Below are 6173 nucleotides of genomic sequence, written 5' to 3' on the forward strand. Positions count from 1 at the left end.
CACACATAATCTGAGGGGACCCCTCCATTATTGACCCCATCAAACAAAATGGGGGCACTAGAGAGCTAATTTCTTATCTAGGCTTAACCACCATATGGATTTTTACTAAACTTGGTAGATATGTAGAACAGGACGCCTCAAGGTGACTGGAGAAATTTAAGTCTAATTGGCTACTGGGTGGCGCTATAACAACAGAAAAATGCTTCAAAATGGCTAAAATGCGACCGATTGCTGTGGCTCCCCCTGTGGACCAATGTTTTGTTTTGTTTTGTTTTTTTCTAATTTTTGGTATGACTAAGTCATGTTATGGTATGCTGTACTCAATGGGTGTGGACTAGTATATCTTATTATTTATTTCTTTAACTTTGTGCTACTGCAACAAATGAATCTACCTGCTAAGGATGAATACATTTGTAATTTACCTTCCAACCATGTAGCCACACCAGATAAATACTGAAAACTAGCTTCTACGTTACAAATATGTAGCGATCTGTTAATCAGTCCCTCCAGGATGTTGCAATGTTGTGATCGCAGCCAATCCCCATTGCGTTCTGCACAACAAATTTGTCGAATCCCCGCAACTTTACAGCAAACGTGAATATTTAAAACGGGTAAAATCGCATTTAATTGTAAAGCTGCACACAGCTTATTGATCCACTCAGCACCTTCTTGCCCCCCGTCTCTCTCTGTTTATCATCAGACTACTGCTGCAGGAGTGTGAACTCTGCACCTGGGACGTAGTCACGCAGACAGTGACAGGGCTAACAGCTAGTATCACATGGCTAACATTACCCACCCATTATTAAAGGGTTTAACGAGAGAGTCGAGCTGTCCCTGCCCCCAACCACCACCATCACAAGTAGATTCTAATTCTGTGGGAAACACGAATGCTCATAAAAACAGGCTTCGAATGCGAGACAGCATCGGAAGTATTTTTGCACATTTCCACTTGCCCTGTAAAATTATTTTTACACAAGAAAGCCGAGACACATTATAACACTCAGTGTGATTTTTTTAGAAAAGCTGACTTGAAATCAGGCATTTCAGGCCACAACAATCACCACAACAGCCTCCGAAATCCTGGAGGGCCCGGAATGAGCTGAATTGATTTTACTGAATTCCATTTAGATGGAACTGGCAGTGATGGTGGCTTTGATGAAGCCATGTTGCTGCTGCATTTGTTGACACGAGGGAGTATCATACCAATATCTTCCTAACACGGAATTTCAACTCGGACATTTTTACATTTTTAAACCTTGGCTGCTCTAAATTATGATCTGAATTCCATGCAGCATAACTGGTTACATGCTAGCAATCCTTACAAGCGCTAAGTTAGCTTGTTTGCTAACTTGACAGAAAGTCATTAGTGATATTGTATCCATGACTCTTGTCTCAACTGAACTGAACTGCAAATCATGCCAAGTCAGTGGAGCAGGTAATAGACAGAGGAGAGTTATAGAGAAGTGGGTGGTGCAACCAGCTAGTACAATAACTGCATCCATTTTGGACTCACTATGTCTCTGTTCCTTTGAAGGTCAGCACCAGTGTTGCCAAATGAGAAATGTTAAATTACTGTACCAAAGGCTTAACGTTATTGTATTTTTTTCTGCTGCTGCATCACGTGCTGCATTCACCTACATGCCATAAGTCCGACTTTGCAGATTTGTGGTCACCAATAGGACACAAAAAAAATTACTATGTTAAATATTTCATCAAATGAGGCTTATCTGAGAAAAAGAAACTTGCATGTCAGAAGATATTGTCATGTCAGTGTTGCACTAGGTTAAGTCCAATTTGTTGTGTCTCTCCTCTGTGCTGTGGATGTGAGTTTTTAATTTGCCACAGCGCTGGAAGGCAGCAGACGTAGCGTGTACAGGTTGCTCTGTACTAAGTGTCAAATCACTTGTATCCAAGGCTGAAGGACAAAGCTGGACCACAGCACAGTGGAAACAGTTAACTCTGTGGTCTGATGAGCTTCTCTTACATCCAAACAGATTCATGGTTTGTAGAAAACAGCTTTAACTCCGTCTGTCAATGTCTGCTGCCACTGTTAAACGCGGGGGTGGATCTGTGCTGGAGTGAGCGTCCATCTCGTGGGAGTCATTAGGTCTGCTGATTGCTCTGCACAGTCGTATAAAGGCAGAGGTATATGAGGCCATTTTATAGCACCAGGTGCACCTTAAAGTGCAAACACTGCTCCCCCTGATGTTCTTAGATTCCAGAGGCATTAACTCCCACCAATTTAACAGTTTACAATTAAATCCGAGGCTTTGTGAACATTTAGTGCCTTTCGTGGCTCGCTCAGTCAAAATCTAAAGATCAGTGATTGTTTCTTTTTTTTTGTTTCTTCATTGTTCCTGTCAGGAGTTTTGTTGCATTTGTGCCATACGTTTGTCGAATATGAGAGAAGACGGACACGGAGGATGTGTTGTCATAACAGCCTCTTCCTTAAATATCCTCTCTAAATACTTAATGACGTTGACGTCCATTTTCTTTATCCGTCAATATGAAGAAAGGTTCAGTGTGTCATTGCAGCGGTCCGAGGTGGATTAACCAGCTGAGCCCAGATATTAAATTTGGATCGAAGTGAAGCCACAAAAATGCTCATATTGAGGGAAATTAATGCATTTATAGAATTTAGCACGACACACTTAGCATGTTGTTTCCTGGGATCTCAATACAATTTAAACTAAAGCTCTCTGGGTCTGAACAATGTGCATAATGAAGGATCTGTTGAGGAGGTTAACCCTGTGGTGCCTAAGGCCATTTTTGCAATTTAACTCTACATGAAAATGTGCTATTCATTAAAGGTGGCCATTGTGCACCACCTGTGCATCTATTGAACACAGATATGAGGCTCTTTACACCCTCAGGGTTTAAATGCTGTAATGTGATATATAATACGTTATGGACTGAGTGTATCGACGTGTTTGAGTGGTTTAGATACTGCACTTGATGATGGTTTTCCCAATGACTGTGCAATACGTCTTTCCCTTCTATTTCTTCTGCGTTTTAATCTTATTGATGTCTCTATTGCCTGATTGCTCTGGCATCGATTTATGTTGACGTCTTCATTACGCTGTATATTTCTTTGGCTTTTTTTGTGTATTTGGATCTCGGGAACTATAAATGTGTTGAACTGCGTTTCCCATGTGTCCTTGCAGAAAAATAGCACTGCTGTGCTCTGCTTGGTCCCATTATAAGGTGTTGGATTTGTTTGTGCCAAACAGCATGAAGGTCTGCACATGGAAAACGAAGCTCTCTTATCAAATGTCTGCATCTGACTCAAGTGTGTAGAGCCTGATTTTCATCTTCCTTTTTTGCATCCAAAATATATTTTTGACTTTGAAATATTTGTACATATGATATTATATATTCTCATGGACATATTGTCAGATTACTCAGTATAAACTATAAGCCTGGCTTACATCACTACCACTTATTTTTTTGTCACATAATTTAAAAAAAAGTTAAAGTGACTGTTCTTCTTTGGTAACAAATCTCTGCTTTTCATAGTCACCAGACTCTTAATAGTTTTCTCTGCTTGTTACTTCATTGCACCTACAAAGACATCTTGTAAGTGATAAACATACTAATAGAGGTGATAAAAGCCCCAAAAAAGAGTGTTAGCTCTGGTAATGACTGCTTCCTGTGAGGGTTAAATTTATCACGAAGGTAAAGGAGGTGTTTTCTCCTTGTTAGATAGTCACAAGTCTTTATGTTTGTGCGTCAGGTACCTCTGTTATTATCATTATCCTATACATCCTGCGGGAGCTTTATGTACTCGTGTGCATATGGCAAAGTGACTCGAGCACACAGAACCTGTTCTCAAATGAGGGCGCATTAAGATCAGACAACACTTGAGGGGACCAGGGACTGAGGGTAATTTACCTCAATATGATTCCCCTGTAATGAATTCAAAAATGGTTGCTCAGAAATTGAGGAAATTTCACAAATGAGAGGCTTGATGATTTCTACGGCTCTGAAACTGAGTCACCAATTTAGGGCATGAGAAAGCAATCTCTGTAGGTCAAACGACACGACTCCTCTCCATTATTCTGAAGAAAGACTCAGTTATTAACTCATAAAATAACTATGCATAACATTAAATAAGACAACAGTAATGTGTCTCTGCATCGCTGATGGGTTTAACTCAAAGGTTGCTGCTTCAGATGTGCACATGTACGACGCATGATTTACGGGGCAGTTTTAGCACCTGGCGTTAGGGAAATAAGCCGAAGCATATTAGCTGTGTGTGAGCTGGTTCCTCCACTCCGACTTTGCCCTGGGACTTGATGACTGCTGTCACCACGTCTGACAAACCGGGCACCGCTGCAACAAATCAGTCTCCTCCCAATCCCAGTCGATATAATGAGACCAGACCTGCAGGCAGCTGGAGGTCTGTGTGTGAGAGTATCAGTGTTTATGTATGTGTGTGTGCTCCTGGCTGCACAGAGCGATGGGGGAGGAGAGAATACTCAAGAGATTAGAGATTTATTGATTACCCTTTGCAGTGTCTCACCCTCCCTTTTCCCTCCCTCTTCCTCTCACCATCTTCCCTGGGTCTTCCATTCTCTGCCAGTTTATTTATAGAGGGTCGTAGAGGGCAGTGTTTTCGGCTCTGCAATGTGTTACAGACTTCTAGTGACCCAGCTTCTCTAAAACTATCATTCCGGAGGCTTATCGAGTGCACAGACATCGGCATCAGTGTAATGGAAGGAGAACATAAAGCCAATAAGCTCTTGTATCAAGCAGGCTCCCCTTCTCTTCCTCCTCCTCCTCTTTTAGTCTTTATAAATGCGCCATGGTGTCTCGTGCAGCTGCACTTTGAGCAACCTCATGTAGGATATAAATGCAGGATGCACGCTGCCTTTGCCAGTTTGATGGGCATTAAAAAACAGCAAAATGTAGACATGCAGATGATTGTGCTGCACTTGTACTTGCGCTGTCTCACAATGACTGTGTTTAGAATATGAATGAATGGAGAGGCGGGGGGGGCGGCGGCGGGGGCGGACGGGGGATGCAGGGGCAGTTATTGGTTGAGACTTGGCAGTTGGTGTTTAGATTCACTGGAGGCTGCAGGCTTTTTGCACCAGGATGTGTTGGCTCTGGCTGTCTCCCATAGGAACAGACCTATCAGTATGATATGGACTGTTGAATTCTGTTTTCAACATCAGTACAAGCAGAAAATACGAGACTGTCTTTGCAAGGAAAAAAACATCATCAGTTCTTTCAGCAAATGCCCCAAAAAATGACATATGTTCACACTAAAGTTGGCAAAGTCCTGCACTAACTGTACTTATCTAGATTCTTGTCTGTTGGCAGCACAAGGCGAAGTTGGGTGACGGTGTTATAGAGTCTGTGTTGAGTCGTAACTAGGGATGCACTGATTTTGAAATTCTGGGCCAAGAGCCAATACTAGGGCTGCCTTCTAATAGTGGACCAAACGTTAGTCGGCCAGAAAGGTCATTTATCTGCAAGATTTCATTGGTCGCTTTGTCGCAGAAACAACAAACAAAAAAAGAACAAACGTGAAACTCTGTCAGGAGCTGCACCTTGTCAAAATAAATCAAAACCTATATGACTGGACCATGTGGGAATTTAACTTGAAAGGACAGATACAGGAAGTGTCCACGCTCAGCAGTCAGACAGGAGTCACATTACAAACCAATCACAGCTGACAGATATCTTTCCCTTCTTCTGTAAATATTCAGTCTGATGAATACAGAAAAGTTGGTCATGTTAGTGCAGGGCTACCCAGAGCTTTACATCTGTCCCACAGACGATAGGCCTACACACTTATAAACAGCTCCTGGAAGAAGATCAGCTCTGCACTAGGGATTTCAGGTAAATAGGCTATATGGTGTTTATTAAAGTTGCTTAGCAACCTCAGACACAACCTGCCACCGTGCCCTTAAAAGCTGGCACAAAAAAGGCACAAGAGTAATGCCCAGCACCCGACCTCATGTTTTCCAGGTGCTTAAAGACGCAGCATGTGTACTGCCTCTAATTTCCAGGGCTGGTACCTGCGGTTATTCCACAGGCTAGTTCATAACATGTCGGGCAGGAAATCCAAAGTGTGGGATCATTTTGAGAAGGTGAAGGACGAACCCAAGGTGATATGTAAACTCATCTTCATTGGTCGACTACAAACATGACGTATCATCTGAAAC

At 42.2% G+C, this 6173-nt stretch overlaps 1 protein-coding gene and 1 long non-coding RNA gene across 5 annotated transcripts in view; one reads left to right on the top strand and one right to left on the bottom strand.

Moving 5' to 3' along the window:
- Window positions 1-6173, top strand: part of tspan4a (tetraspanin 4a) — a 245619-nt gene that overhangs the window by 102565 nt on the left and 136881 nt on the right. The window lies entirely within an intron of this gene.
- The window catches only part of LOC126394839 (uncharacterized), a 212331-nt gene that overhangs the window by 98002 nt on the left and 108156 nt on the right, over window positions 1-6173 (bottom strand). The window lies entirely within an intron of this gene.

Source organism: Epinephelus moara, chromosome 1 (genome assembly GCF_006386435.1).
Source record: "Epinephelus moara isolate mb chromosome 1, YSFRI_EMoa_1.0, whole genome shotgun sequence".
In the NCBI taxonomy this organism is placed as follows: Eukaryota; Metazoa; Chordata; class Actinopteri; order Perciformes; family Serranidae; genus Epinephelus; species Epinephelus moara.